This window comes from Narcine bancroftii, chromosome 3, assembly GCF_036971445.1.
Source record: "Narcine bancroftii isolate sNarBan1 chromosome 3, sNarBan1.hap1, whole genome shotgun sequence".
NCBI lineage: Eukaryota > Metazoa > Chordata > Chondrichthyes > Torpediniformes > Narcinidae > Narcine > Narcine bancroftii.
This window is the reverse complement of record NC_091471.1, coordinates 208,338,774-208,353,922: the sequence shown is the minus strand read 5'-3', so window position 1 is coordinate 208,353,922 and position 15,149 is coordinate 208,338,774. Positions and strand designations below refer to the sequence as shown.

The 15,149-nt window shown below is 45.9% G+C and overlaps 1 protein-coding gene and 1 long non-coding RNA gene across 6 annotated transcripts in view; one reads left to right on the top strand and one right to left on the bottom strand.

The window, feature by feature from the left end:
* sh3d19 (SH3 domain containing 19) overlaps nt 1-15,149 on the top strand; it is a 255,194-nt gene that overhangs the window by 49,723 nt on the left and 190,322 nt on the right. The window lies entirely within an intron of this gene.
* LOC138758073 (uncharacterized) overlaps nt 1-15,149 on the bottom strand; it is a 46,391-nt gene that overhangs the window by 17,640 nt on the left and 13,602 nt on the right. For 2 of the 3 annotated variants that reach the window (XR_011354123.1, XR_011354125.1), the window contains 2 exons: nt 14,626-14,660; nt 12,174-12,343 (listed from right to left, as the gene is read on the bottom strand). This is a non-coding gene — a long non-coding RNA (uncharacterized lncRNA). Of the gene's footprint in view, nt 1-12,173; nt 14,661-15,149 lie in introns of all 3 variants that reach the window. The other variant, XR_011354124.1, reaches the window with a different exon arrangement.

Genomic DNA, 15,149 nt, shown 5'->3' with positions numbered 1-15,149 from the left:
AGGTCAATCGTAGAGAAGACCTGGTAGCAGGCTATCTTATTGACCATGTCGACTATCCTCGGTAAGGGGTAGGCATCCAGCTAGGTGTACTGGCTGATGGTCTGGCTGTAATCCATAACCATCCTCTGCTTGCTTCACCCTTTGACCACTAGGAAGCTGCCACACCTCCGCCTGAAGTCCGCGGCGCAATAGCACCTACTTCTGGCGGCTATTGGCTTGCAGTCTGGCGTGAGAAGAGCGCGGGAGGGGTGATGTGCAGAGTGGAAAGGCCGCAGGTTGGCCAGGGCTGTTTGGACGGCATGCTGTGGAGTGTGAGGGTGACACTTTGCAGGTGGCATTGGAAATCCAAGCCCAGGAGGACTGGGGTGCAGAGTTTGGGCATGACTAGGAGCCTGAACCCAGTGTACATCTCCCCCTGCACAGTCAGATCGGCCGAGCAGTGCCTAAGGGTATTGATAGTCCAGTCCTTGGCGGAAAAGGCGACATAGAAGGTGGTGGGGTGGATTTTTAGCTTTAGGGAGTGGGCCATGCTTGGATGAATGAAACTCTCGGTGCTGCCACTGTCGATTAGGCACTTTGTTACCTGCCAGTTGATTTTGATGTCCATCATGGAGCGCCCAAGGTCGTGTGGGATGTTCCTGGTCAGGGTGGTGGCCGCTAGGACCATCTCGGGGTCCGAGTCATCGTTCCCCGACGGTGGAGGTGAATCATGGCCGTCGGTATCCTCTGCAGGCATCGAGAGAAGTGAGTGTCGACTGGTGGTGCTCTCCGTAGGCTTTGGGTGCAGTGTGCAGCGGTTAGCAGCATCCAGAGACGTGGGGTGCGTCGGTAGGACAGCCTGGTCAGTGCTCATGTTGACCATGTCATCATTTTCGTCGGTCCCGTCTTCATTAGATGCCTGGGTGGCAGTGGCGCCCGCTCCTGACTGACCCAAGATGGCAGCGCCATGTGGGAGGGCGAGGCATGGTTGGCCTTCTTCCCCAGCTGCGCTAGTTGCACCGAGGGAAGTGATGTCATGCCGCCGGCTGTTGGCGAGGGTGACGTTATCACAGGCAGCAGAAATGACATCATTCCGTAGACCAGAAGTGACATCATTGTAGTCTTCGGGAGGCGGCGCTGGTGAGAGCGAAGGCTTGTCTGGGCGCATGGCGCGCATGCAACGATCATTGCCAGCGAGGCCAGAAGTTGGGCCGCCATGGTTGGGGAGGCCGGAAGTGGCTGCGGGTGCAATGGCGTCACCTGGCAATCGTAAGTGGCGGGGATCATGAGGGAGGTGGGCAGGCCGTAGAGGGCTGCTAAGCTGCCAGAAGGGATTGGGAGGCATACGTCGACAAAGTGGCCTTTCTTGCCACATCTCGAACAGTATTGGTTTCTGGCTGGGTGGTTTTGGTGCGATCGATGATCAGACCCACACTGGGACCCACAGTGCTTACAAGGGCGCAGCAGCGATGTTTTCATCCCCAGTTTGCTCTAGAGCCTCAGCAGCCGACTGTGCTAACCACGTGGAGGCCTGAAGAAGCCTGGAGTCGAAGGCTTCGGTGTGCAGCGCTACTGCCTCCAAGGTTTGGACTACCTCCACTGTTTTGGCCAGGGAATATATATTGTCCTCTAGCAGCTTCTTCCTGACTGCTCTCGCGTGTAGCCCTTGGACGTAGGCATTGCTGATCAGTCTCTCGACCTCCTTTTCATTTTGTCCAGGTTCAGCCAGACAAGGGCGGGGCCAACTCACACAGGGCTCCCAGGTAGGACTTGGTCGTCTCCCCGGCAGCTGGGCACTTGGGAGGTACCTTGGAAAGACCATATTTGTGGGAAGTTTATACATGGTCTCAAGGGTGTTCATCGCTTCCGAGGACCTAGTGCAGTCTGAGTGCCTGGAAGGCTCGGGGACCCAGCTTCAATCAGAGTAAGACAAGCCACTTTCGGTTGGAGTCCAGGATGTCACTGGCGTGTGCCTCGATGATTGCTTCGACCGTATGCTTCCGGATCTCGAAGCATGTTTGTGCTTCTGGTTGGCGTAGGTTGATTTCGAGGCTCCCGGTGCTCAGGAGCTTTTCCATAGCAGCTTTAAGATTTTATGTCGAATAAATTGTGGTGCTCTATCAGACTGAAGAAAACACACAAAACATAAAGTCTGTTCAACAGGCTTTATTCAACATAAACTTCCACAGAGCCAGCTGCGAGGAATGCTGTGGCAAGCTCTGAGACTGTCTTCAAAGGGCCGACTCTGGCTGGGCAGGGCTTGCTCCATTCAGGTCAGCTGATTAACAGCTGGCCAGGTGTTGTCTTGTCCCCGTGCTCTTCTGCAGTAACAGAGGTCGTTCCCCTGCAGAAGGCCGATGGTGTACAGACATATAAAATCCGGAAAGCTCCAAAATCCAGTAAGTGGGGAGAGAGGTGATTGGCGCTTGGGGGAGGCAGCTGGTGCTGGGGGAGGCGGCCAAGGGACCGGTGCTTGGGGGAGGAGGCCGGGCAGCCGGCACTTGGGGGAGACAGCAGGCGGCTGAGGGACCGGCAGTTGCGGGAGATGGCTGGGTGACTGGAATGGGGTGGGGGTGGATACGGCAGCACAATTCAAGTGGGCTTTCCAAAATTTGGAACACACTGTCCCCCAAGGGTTCTGGATAAAGGATCGTGCACCTGTACCACCACACAGTCTAATCTCACCTCTCATTCCTCCATGTTCACTGGTTGCAGACAATTCTTATTCTGTGCATAGAATTTAACATTTATAAAGTTCAGCAGGTTTTGGTGCTTGAAAGGTAAATGGTTACTACTCAAGAAGGTTCTTGTCTGTTTAGAGAGATACTTGTTATTCCAGGTCATCCACAACTGATTCTTTTTCAATCAGCCACTGCAGTGTCTTGCTGACGAAACCTGTCCCCTTCAGGGTTCTCCAGATAATAACCTCTTTCTTGCAGGTCACCACAGAGTACCTTAATCCAAGTGAAACATTAGGCAGCCAGTCCTCTCCTCTTTCATGAAACACAAGGGCTTTGACCAGGCTGAACAAAGCACTTACAAACTTTCTTCCAAATAGGATTTTCCACAAGCTTACCAGCTTGTCTTGTTCTAGTCCCAGCTTCTGTTGCTGGCTGTAGCATTGTAGAAGTGATCTGTGTGGGTGTCTCTCTCTCTCCCCCTCTCTCTTACACACACACACAAAAAGCCTGTTTGACTCTCTCTGCTTGCAAAACCACATGACCCTCTTAGAACAGCTCCAGACAATTTGTGGCTCTGACAAGATCTTTCATCTGTTGCCTTTTTGTAAACAACAATCCATTAGTGAAATCTCTTGAGCACTCTCCAAAGCTCTTACAAAGACTGTTGGCCCCAACATGTCTAGCATGGGGCACAGCTCCAGTATTTTAAATAAGGTCTGTTTTAAAGTGTTTGTATGTGACTTACTTTAACAAACCTTTCCCAATTTATCTCCCAAAAACATATCTATATACTCTGTCACAGAAGAAGCTGTTCCTCAGCCTGCTGCAGGCTCTGATACTCCTGCATCTCTTTCCTGACAGGAGCAGCTGAAAGATTCTGTGTGTAAGATGGAAGGACCCTCAATGATTTTGTGTGCCCTCTTCAGACAATGATCCTGCTAGTTCACATCGATGGGGAGGGGGGGGGGGGGAGGGTGACCCTAGTGATTGGGGGGGAGAGGGTGACCCCAGTGATCCTCTCTGCCATTCTTTTTTTGTAATATTTTATTTATTATTTTAAATATATTTAACAATTAACAATAATACCAAATTTAAAACATCAAGAGAACCCCTCCCTCCACCCCCTCCCCTCTATGTCCTATTGAACAGAGAAAAAACAAAGAAAAAGAAGCACAAAAAAGATCATCCCATTGTTCTTCTTCTTTGGCTTGGCTTCGCGGACGAAGATTTATGGAGGGGGTAAAAAGTCCACGTCAGCTGCAGGCTCGTTTGTGGCTGACAAGTCCGATGCGGGACAGGCAGACACGATTGCAGCGGTTGCAAGGGAAAATTGGTTGGTTGGGGTTGGGTGTTGGGTTTTTCCTCCTTTGCCTTTTGTCAGTGAGGTGGGCTCTGCGGTCTTCTTCAAAGGAGGTTGCTGCCCGCCAAACTGTGAGGCGCCAAGATGCACGGTTTGAGGCGTTATCAGCCCACTGGCAGTGGTCAATGTGGCAGGCACCAAGAGATTTCTTTAGGCAGTCCTTGTACCTTTTCTTTGGTGCACCTCTGTCACGGTGGCCAGTGGAGAGCTCGCCATATAACACGATCTTGGGAAGGCGATGGTCCTCCATTCTGGAGACGTGACCCATCCAGCGCAGCTGGATCTTCAGCAGCGTGGACTCGATGCTGTCGACCTCTGCCATCTCGAGTACTTCGACGTTAGGGGTGTAAGCGCTCCAATGGATGTTGAGGATGGAGCGGAGACAACGCTGGTGAAAGCGTTCTAGGAGCCGTAGGTGGTGCCGGTAGAGGACCCATGATTCGGAGCCGAACAGGAGTGTGGGTATGACAACGGCTCTGTATACGCTTATCTTTGTGAGGTTTTTCAGTTGGTTGTTTTTCCAGACTCTTTTGTGTAGTCTTCCAAAGGCGCTATTTGCCTTGGCGAGTCTGTTGTCTATCTCATTGTCGATCCTTGCATCTGATGAAATGGTGCAGCCGAGATAGGTAAACTGGTTGACCGTTTTGAGTTTTGTGTGCCCGATGGAGATGTGGGGGGGCTGGTAGTCATGGTGGGGAGCTGGCTGATGGAGGACCTCAGTTTTCTTCAGGCTGACTTCCAGGCCAAACATTTTGGCAGTTTCCGCAAAGCAGGACGTCAAGCGCTGAAGAGCTGGCTCTGAATGGGCAACTAAAGCAGCATCATATGCAAAGAGTAGTTCACGGACAAGTTTCTCTTGTGTCTTGGTGTGAGCTTGCAGGCGCCTCAGATTGAAGAGACTGCCATCCGTGCGGTACCGGATGTAAACAGCGTCTTCATTGTTGGGGTCTTTCATGGCTTGGTTCAGCATCATGCTGAAGAAGATTGAAAAGAGGGTTGGTGCGAGAACACAGCCTTGCTTCACGCCATTGTTCAGGGGAATCACGTTGCTCTCCATTGCAGGCAAAATCTTCGCTAGGATTCTACTAAATAGAATAATACCTAGTGTCGCCGAGAATATTCTCCCAGAATCACAGTGCGGCTTTCGCGCAAACAGAGGAACCACTGACATGGTCTTTGCCCTCAGACAGCTCCAAGAAAAGTGCAGAGAACAAAACAAAGGACTCTACATCACCTTTGTTGACCTCACCAAAGCCTTCGACACCGTGAGCAGGAAAGGGCTTTGGCAAATACTAGAGCGCATCGGATGTCCCCCAAAGTTCCTCAACATGATTATCCAACTGCACGAAAACCAACAAGGTCGGGTCAGATACAGAAATGAGCTCTCTGAACCCTTCTCCATCCCATTGTTAGTGCATACAATAAAACATATGGAGACACAATAATACCACAGTGTTAAAATATTTAGAGGTCTACTGGCTAGCCAGTAGCGAACGTAACTCTATATTGGTGTCAATGTGGTACCTATATGCTCTAAACAAGGCTGCCAGATTTTTAGGAAGGTGACCTTTTCAAGTGGGATGCAATTATTCATCTCCAAAGACCACCTGTCTATGAGTAGATGGGAGTCAGGCTTCCACATTACTGCTATGTATATCCTGACCATACAAAAGGCAATTTCTGTCAGGTGTGTCCAGGAAGGATTCCTGATACAGTTTGTGGACCAGCTAACAAGAGGAGAAGCCATACTGGATCTAGTACTGGGTAATTAATCTGGTCAGATGGTATGCCTCTCAGTGGGAGAGATTTTGGTGAAAGTGACCACAACTCCCTAAGCTTTAGCGTAGCTAAAGGCAAGGATAAAAATCAGACATAATGGGAAAGTGTTTAATTAGGGAAGGGCTAATTACGATGGGATAAGGCAGGAACTAGCAAGAGTAAATTGGGAACAGAAGAAAGCCATAAGTAATGTGGAGGATATTTCGGGACCACTTGTGTGCAGTTCTGGATAGTTTTGTCCCCCTGAAACAGGGAAAAGTTGAAAGGAAAAGGGAAATTAGGTTGACAAAACAGGTGATGCAGCTAGTTAGAAGAAGTATACATTAGATTTAGGAAGCAGAAAACTGGAAGGACTAATGAGAATTACAGTATATGGAAGGAACCTAAGAAAGGAGAGCAAGAAGGGGGTATGAAAAACCCTTGGTAAGTAGTTAAGTCGAGTCATTGTCATCTAATTGGACAAGTACAACCCAACGCATTCCCGTTCTCCGGTCCTTGGTGCAAAACACGCAGATGCACAACCAGACATAACGCACATACATACAGACAAACAATACATAAGCAGAAGTATTCATCTATACAAATCCATAAATAAATATTTTTTATTTAATATGAAAACCTCAGATAGATAGTGTGAGGAGGATTATGGAGAACCCCAGGGCGTTCTATGCGTATATGAAGAACAGAAGGATGATGAGAATAAAGCTGGGGTCATTTAAAGTTAAAGGAGACAACAGGTGTCTGGAGGCAGAGGAGATTGGGGAGGTCCTAAATGAATACTTTGCTTCAGTATTCACTAGAGAAAAGGATCTTGATCAGAGTGAGGTTAGAATAGAATGGTTGTGTTCTGGATAATGTTGAGATTAGGGAAGAGGAAGCGTTGGATCTTTTAAAAAATATTAAAATTGATAAGTCCCTGGGGCTGGATGTGATATTCTCTGAAGCATTGGCTATGATCTTTGAGTTCTCCTTGGCCACAGGGGAGGTGCTGATGGATTGGAGAATGGCAGATGTCGTCCCCTTGTTTAAAAAAGTTAAAAGGTGGAATTCAGGGAATTATAGACTGGTGAGTGGTGTGCAAACTATTGGAAAGGATTCTTAAGGATAGGATTTAGATTTTTTTTGTAGAACTGAGGAGAATAATAAGGAAGTTCTTATGGAAGGTGGAAAAAATCAAGGATAGCACTAGATAAATTAACAGAGAGATAGAAACAAGGCGGATTGCAGTCACAAAACTTTAAAAAACTATTATAGAGCTACACAATTAAGGTACTTATCAGATTTTTAACCAGACGGGAGAAAAACCAGATTGGACTAGGATAGAACTAGATAAAATAGGAGAAAAGGTACCAGAGCATATACTTTACAAGTGGGATGAAAAGCTGGTGCAGTATAATAATTCACCAGTACTGCATCATTTATTTAGAATATGAAAGAAAATACATGTAGAAAGAAAAATGATAAATTATCAATTACCAAAAATGTTATTGACACAAAATCCTCTAATCCCTTTTACAATAGACAATCTACTTTTTAGAGAATGGGAGAGAAAAGGAATCAAGAGAATAGAAAATTATTTTTTGGGAAATAACTTATCAACATTTGAACAGCTGAAGGAGAAATATGAAATAACTCATGTTTGCTTACCATCAATTGAAAGCTTATTTAAAGGATAAATTGGGAAACAGATTGAGAGTACCAGAAGGAAGCAGTTTTGAATATATAATTACAGATACAATAATAATTAAAAGATTTATAACAAACGTGTACATTAAACTCCAATGCAAAGATAATGATGAAATAAGGTACAAAGCTGGGAAAAAGACTTAAATATAAAGATAAAGAATGAAACATGGGAAGAGCTATGTACAGGAACTATGAAGAATACAATAAATACAATACAATTGGTTACACAGGCTATATATCACCCCTCAGAAATTAAAAGAATGGAACCCAACAATATCAGATAGATGCTTTCATTGTAAACATGAAATTGGAACAACAATACATGAAATTTGGGCATGCACAAAAGTGAATACTTTCTGGGAAGAGCTATGTCAGACATTAAGCAAAATTACAAAAAACAATATACCAAAAAATCCAGAAATCTTTCTTTTAAATAATTTAAGAGGTAAAGAACTCGGTCTCAAATTGGATAGAGCCCAAAAAAGATTAATTATGATAGCCCTAGCAGTAGCAAAAAAAATGTATAATGACTACTTGGAAAATGGAAGAGAGTCTGAAAATACAACAATGGTATGTGGAAATGAATAAATGTATTCCTTTGGAAAAGATTACGTATAATTTAAAAGACAAATATACATTGTCCGAACAATTTTGGGAATCATATATGAAACATGACAGAAAATGCGAGCTTCAGACCTCCATCTCCTAAAGAGATAAGAAAATAAGCATGTTTAAGAGTTATTGCACAAAAATAGATGGCATGACTTTCTTAATTTCTTCTATTTCTTTTGTGTAAGATGTTGTTTTCTTGTTTAATATTATCGGTTTTAGAGGGGGGTGGAAAGGAGGGGAAGGAGGGAGAAAATAGAGAAAATGTCACTATATTTATTGAAACACATTCGTAGATATGGTTGTTGATATGGTTCATAGTGAAATAAATAAAAAGTTAGAAAAAAAAGGATAGGATTTAGGATCATTTGGTGAAGTATAGTCTATTTAAGTGTGGCTTTGTGAAGTGAAGGCCGTGCCTGATGAGACTAATAGTTTTTTTGAGGAGGTACCAAAAGTTATTGATGAAGGTAGGGTGGTAGATGTGGTCTATATGGATTTTAGTAAGGCATTTGACAAGATCATCAATAAGAGACTCTTTCAGAAAGTCATGAGGCATGGGATCCATGGAAACTTGACTGTGTGGATTAAAATTTGATTTGTATGTAGAAACCAAAGTGCAGAAGGAAAGTATTCTGCCTGGAGGTCATTGACTAATGGAGTTCCACACAGATCTGTTCTGGGTCCCCTGCTCTTTGTAATTTTTATAAATGACCTGGATGAAGAAACAAAAGGATGGCGAAGTAAGTTTGCAGATGATATAAAGATTGGAGGAGTTGAGAATAGTGTTGAAGGTTGTCTTGGGTTACAAAAGGACATAGACAGGATGCAGAGTTGGGTAGAAAAGTGACAGATGGAGTTCAATCTAGGGAAGTGTGAGGTGATACATTTTGGAAGGTCAAACTTGAATGCTGAATACAGGGTTAATGGTCAGATACCTAACAGTACAGAGGAACAGAGGGAACTTGGGGTCTAAATCCATATATCTCTCAAGGTTGCCATGCAGATTGATAGGATAGTTAAGAAGGCCTGTGGGATGCTGGAATTCATTAATTGGAGGACTGAATTCAAGAGTTGAGAGGTCATGTTGCAACTCTCCAAATCTCTGGTGAGACCACACTTAAAGTATTGTGTTCAGCTCATGTCACCTCATTATAGGAAGGATGTGGAAGCTTTGGAGAGGCTGCAGAGGAGATTTACCAGGATGTTGCCTGGATTGGAAAATGTCTTATGAGACAAGGTTAGCAGAGCTGGGACTTTTCTCTTTGGGATAAAGAAAGATGAAAGGAGATAAAAGAGGTCTACAAGAGTCTGAGAGGCATAGATAAGGTAGACTCCAGACCTTTTTCCCAGACGAGGAATAGCAAACACCAGAGGACATATGTACAAAATGAAGAGAGGCAAGTTTTGGGAAGACATCAGGGGTGTTAGTTTACACAGAGAGTTGTGGGTGCCTCGAATGCCTTGCCAGGGATGATGGTGGAGGCTGAAACCTGAAGGACATTTAAGAGACTTTTAAGCAGGCACATGGATGAAAGAAAAATAGAGGGTTAGGAGTGTGGTGAAACAACCACTGAGCTGTTTGTCTGTCCACACTCCTGCACTGCCTACTACAGGGGGAAACCCATTGTACCTGCAGGGAGGTTACCTGGAAAGCTGGCTCCACCTACTCCCTGTCAATCACCGGTGCCATATAAAGGCTCACGCCGGCGCTTGAACAGGAGCAGAGCGCACAGAGCCAGAGGGATACAGAACCTTGTGTGCAAGTTTTAACCTAATAAAAGCCCAAATATATCGGAGTGGCCTTCTCCTATGCAGGTTTCTTACCCGGGCTGGAGGGGTCTGCCTCCCCTCCTAGGTCAGACCATACTGCCCGGACAGGGGCTGGGGCCGCCACTGCTTTCCCTGTGCCCGGATCGGGGCCACCGCTGCCTACCCTCTGCCCGGACCAGGGCCGAGGCCGCCGCTGCTCTCCCTGTGCCCGGACTGGGGCCGCCACCTCCAACTCTCTGCCTGGACTGGGGCCTCCGCCTGCCTCACTCGACCGAGGCTGGGGCCGCCGCCTCCCCCTTGCTCATGCCCGGATCGGGGCCGCCGCCGCCTACCCTCAGCCCGGACCGGGGCCGGGGCCGCCACTGCTCTCCCTGTGCCCGGACTGGGGCCGCCGCCTCCAGCTCTCTGCCCGGACCAGGGCCTCCGCCTGCCTTACTCGGCCGGGGCCGCTGCCTCTGCCTTGCTCTTGCCCGGATCGGGGCCGCCGCTGCCAAGCCATGAAAGACCTAAACAATGAAGACGCTGTTTACATCCGGTACCGCACGGACGGCAGTCTCTTCAATCTGAGGCGCCTGCAAGCTCACACCAAAACACAAGAGAAACTTGTCTGTGAACTACTCTTTGCAGACGATGCTGCTTTAGTTGCCCATTCAGAGCCAGCTCTTCAGCGCTTGACGTCCTGTTTTGCGGAAACTGCCAAAATGTTTGGCCTGGAAGTCAGCCTGAAGAAAACTGAGGTCCTCCATCAGCCAGCTCCCCACCATGACTACCAGCCCCCCCACATCTCCATCGGGCACACAAAACTCAAAACGGTCAACCAGTTTACCTATCTCGGCTGCACCATTTCATCAGATGCAAGGATCGACAACGAGATAGACAACAGACTCGCCAAGGCAAATAGCGCCTTTGGAAGACTACACAAAAGAGTCTGGAAAAACAACCAACTGAAAAACCTCACAAAGATAAGCGTATACAGAGCCGTTGTCATACCCACACTCCTGTTCGGCTCCGAATCATGGGTCCTCTACCGGCATCACCTACGGCTCCTAGAACGCTTCCACCAGCGTTGTCTCCGCTCCATCCTCAACATTCATTGGAGCGACTTCATCCCTAACGTCGAAGTACTCGAGATGGCAGAGGTCGACAGCATCGAGTCCACGCTGCTGAAGATCCAGCTGCGATGGGTGGGTCACGTCTCCAGAATGGAGGTCCATCGTCTTCCCAAGATCGTGTTATATGGCGAGCTCTCCACTGGCCACCGTGACAGAGGTGCACCAAAGAAGAGGTACAAGGACTGCCTAAAGAAATCTCTTGGTGCCTGCCACATTGACCACCGCCAGTGGGCTGATATCGCCTCAAACCGTGCATCTTGGCGCCTCACAGTTTGGCGGGCAGCAACCTCCTTTGAAGAAGACCGCAGAGCCCACCTCACTGACAAAAGGCAAAGGAGGAAAAACCCAACACCCAACCCCAACCAACCAATTTTCCCCTGCAACCGCTGCAACCGTGTCTGCCTGTCCCGCATCAGACTTGTCAGCCACAAACGAGCCTGCAGCTGACGTGGACATTTACCCCCTCCATAAATCTTCGTCCGTGAAGCCAAGCCAAAGAAAGACTATACATTGAATCTACTCCCCCTCTCCTGTCACTTTCTAACCCATTGTTAAGGGAAAACCTTGATTCGGAACCAGGGAGGATTTCTCTGCTCCCTCTCAGGATAGTGCCATGAGATCTGTTATATTCATTTGAGAGAGCAGACAATGCTTTGGTTTAATGGTGCGTCTGTATTGCTTCTTATAGGGCAGTACGCCCTCAGTACTATGCCTGATTGTCAGCTGAGATTAAGCTCTCCAGTCTTTAAAGGGGCAACCTGGGAGCAGAAGAATAGTGCTACAGTTCTTTCATGGATGACACTGCACAGTTGAGAATCCAAATGAAACAAAATATGCCTGTGTCTTCTGTTTAGTCCCAGATTCCATTCCTAGTATGTGATCAACCCAACTTAAACTGAGGCAACCACAGAATGACTAGAAATAAGTTGATTACTTGGCACCATGAACTTGAGCAGAGGGAAAAAAAATCAGTAGCTGCTATCATGATTATTTACAGATAGTTAACACCCTTTCAGGAAAGTCCTTAATATGATGATCATTTAAGGAATAACTTACTCAGACTTAACAAAGATTCTTCATCACTGCCCTGTATCCTAGCAAGGATGATAGACACTTGGAGTTGTATTGCAAGGCTTTTTAAAATTTCTTTTCAAAACATTCAAAGAAATTTTTATAAAATGATGTGATAATTACCATACACTGTAGACTGCCTGAACCATTATGTGGAATGAAAGCACAAACCCAGATATTCCCTTTCTTCTCTCCATTCTTCTCCCTCTCTGGGATTGATAACACTTCCTTTCTCACTTTGCAAATTCTGGTTTAATGATGTAGAATGCAGCTTGTTGCCTTGGTGTGGTAGGCTGCAGTGCAAACAAACAAACAAACACAAAAAACAAAAGGCGGCACTCCAGGCTTTAATTAACTTAAAACTTGCACACACACAAGGTTCTGTATCCTTAATGGCTCTATGAGCTCTGCTCCTGCCCGAGGGCCAGTGTGAGCCTTTGTGTGGGGCCGGTGATTGGCAGGGAGTCGGTGGAGCCAGTCTCCCAGGTTAACTCCCTGCAGGAAAAATGGTTACCCCCCCTGCAGTAGGCAGTCCAGTGGTTGTATCACCACACTTAGTAAGGGAGATTTGCAATAAAAATAAGTAATCCATGATTGGAAAACTTAGTTTATTTTGTTTGTGTTGTGGAGTTCCCCTTTGATTTAATTGCAGTGATCTAGTTCAGAGGCCACGTGCTGATCTTGATTCACTACAGCATGTTCCAGTTTCTGGATCAATGGGTTATACTATAAAAGTCATGTCATCATGACATCTTTTCAAAGTGAAGGGAAGAAAGCTTAGGGGAGATGTCAGTGGTAAGTATTCTCCACAGAGAGTTGTGGGTGCCTGGAATGACTTGTGAGGAGCGATGGTGGTAGAGGCTGAAACATTAGGGGCAATTAAGAGACTCTTAGACACATGGATGAAAGAAGAATAGAGGGCTATGGGGTAGGGTGGGTTTAGTTAATTTTTTTGATTGGAATATATAGGTCGGTGCAACATCAGGAACTGAAGAACCGGATCTGTACTACAATATTCCATATTATATCACAGCTTTATGACATTGCTTTAATCCTATGCCAATTTTATAGCATTTCATATGAGTCATCGATACTTTTGACGATGAGCAAAACTCATCAGTATCAACCAATCATGAGTTGGAATAAAGATTTCAGAAACCAATGGAATTTGTATGAAACAAAAACTAGAAGCCATAACTCCCAAACAGATATATTAGATAGGGCTAGGATTCATCAGTCAGATCAGTTGTCGATGAGATTGTTAAAATTTGGAAACAATCAGATGTTATGGCTACTCATGTAGAAATTCAAGGATGGAAAGGCAAATATTAAAATGACGAGTTCTGAGAATGCTCTGCTGAGGAATGTGATAATGTGAATGTGGAAGCAGGGAGGTGCAGGGAATTGTAAACTGGTGATTTCAACACATGAGAATAGTCAGGCATGTAGCCAGCACCACCCACATGATTCATTGGCTTCATGCCTGTTTGAAAGAATAGAAAGTTAAGTTTTTCTAACCTCAGTTAAATCACCTCATGCACCTTAAAAGGTGCAGTTGCTGCAGAGTTGTAGTGCTTGGTTTGTTCTGTAACCTGGAACACTGCTCTGAATTCACTGTGGAGGTCCCATTATCTCAGGGCAATAGGTCTCTACCCTATTTATTACACCAATAAAAATCCTTTGTGACTAGTGATAACATTAAACATAAAAAGGATTCTTGAATGTTACACAAAAATGCTGGAGAAACTCAGCAAGTCATGCAGTTTTCCTTATGTAGCAAAGTAAAAATACATAGCTCACATTTCTGGCCTGAGCCCTTCATCAAGGTATGAGCAAAAAGCAGGCAGGAGCCTGAATAAAATGGTGGGAGGAGAGGCAGGGGGAGAAGTTCAGACCACATGCAAGAGGTCATAAGTGGATGTGGGTGGGAGGGGACAAGAGAAAAAAAAACTAAAAAAAAGTGATGGGGAGGGGATGGCTCTCAGGATGGAGAGGGAAAAGGGTGTGGAGCTGGAGGAAAGGAGACAGAGGGAAGGGGCCTAACAGAAATTGAAGAAGTTGGTATTAATGCCATCCGCGTGGAGAGTGCTATGGACAGTACGAGTTCAGAATGAGATGGAGTGAATGCAGGTAAATGGAACTAGCCCCAAATGCCATCTTGGTTGGCATGGACGGATTAGGCCAAAGGACAATTCCATGCTGTATGACTATGATGTGTTATAGAATAGATATTTGTACAGAAGCATCTCCCATTTATTTTACTCTTTCATTCTGCTACATGGCTTTAGCCTTGGCATCTGTAGCTGTTATCATTGCCTTTTTGTGTGGAAGATGATTTGGGAGATGTAGCAAAAGAAACCTTGGCAAGTTGCTGTCGTGCATCTCTAAACTGCTTTCTCCATCTCCAGTCTTGTATCCCCTTGATGCAGGAAGTGAATGCTTATGGGATTTATAAGGGACCAATCAAGCCAACTGAATTTTTCAGAATTATGTCAAAGCTTTAAGGTAGAGATAAGAGCAAAGGCCTGCTGGTCAAACCCTTTGCCTACTTTTACCTTCTTGGGTGATAACTTACATTTCAGACCACTGTCAAGGATATTCCACCCATACCTGTTGGAAGGCAAATACAATGTTAGCATTTATTTCACCAGGACAGAATATAAAGGCAAAGATGGAATGTGGAGACTTTACAAGGCATAGGTCAGAATTGCAAGCAGTTTTTGGCCCCAAATCTAAGGAATGTTGTGCTGGCATTGGAGAGGGACCAGATGAGGTTTACAGGAATGATCCATGGGGTGAGAGGGTTAAAATATGAGGAGTATTTGATGGCTCTTGACCTGTGTTCACTGGAATTTATGAGGATGAGGGGAATCTCATCAAAATATTCTGAATATTGAAAGGGATGGATAGAGTGGACATGGAGAGGATGTTTCCAGTAGTAGGAGAGTCTATGACCAGAGGGCACAGCCTCAGAATAAAAGGATGTCGCTTTAGAACAGAGATGTGGAGAATTTATTCCATCAGAGGTAGATGAATTCAGTGCAACTGATGGCTGCAGAGGCCGTGTAGATGACACTTCCCAGCTTCTAATATTCCCCA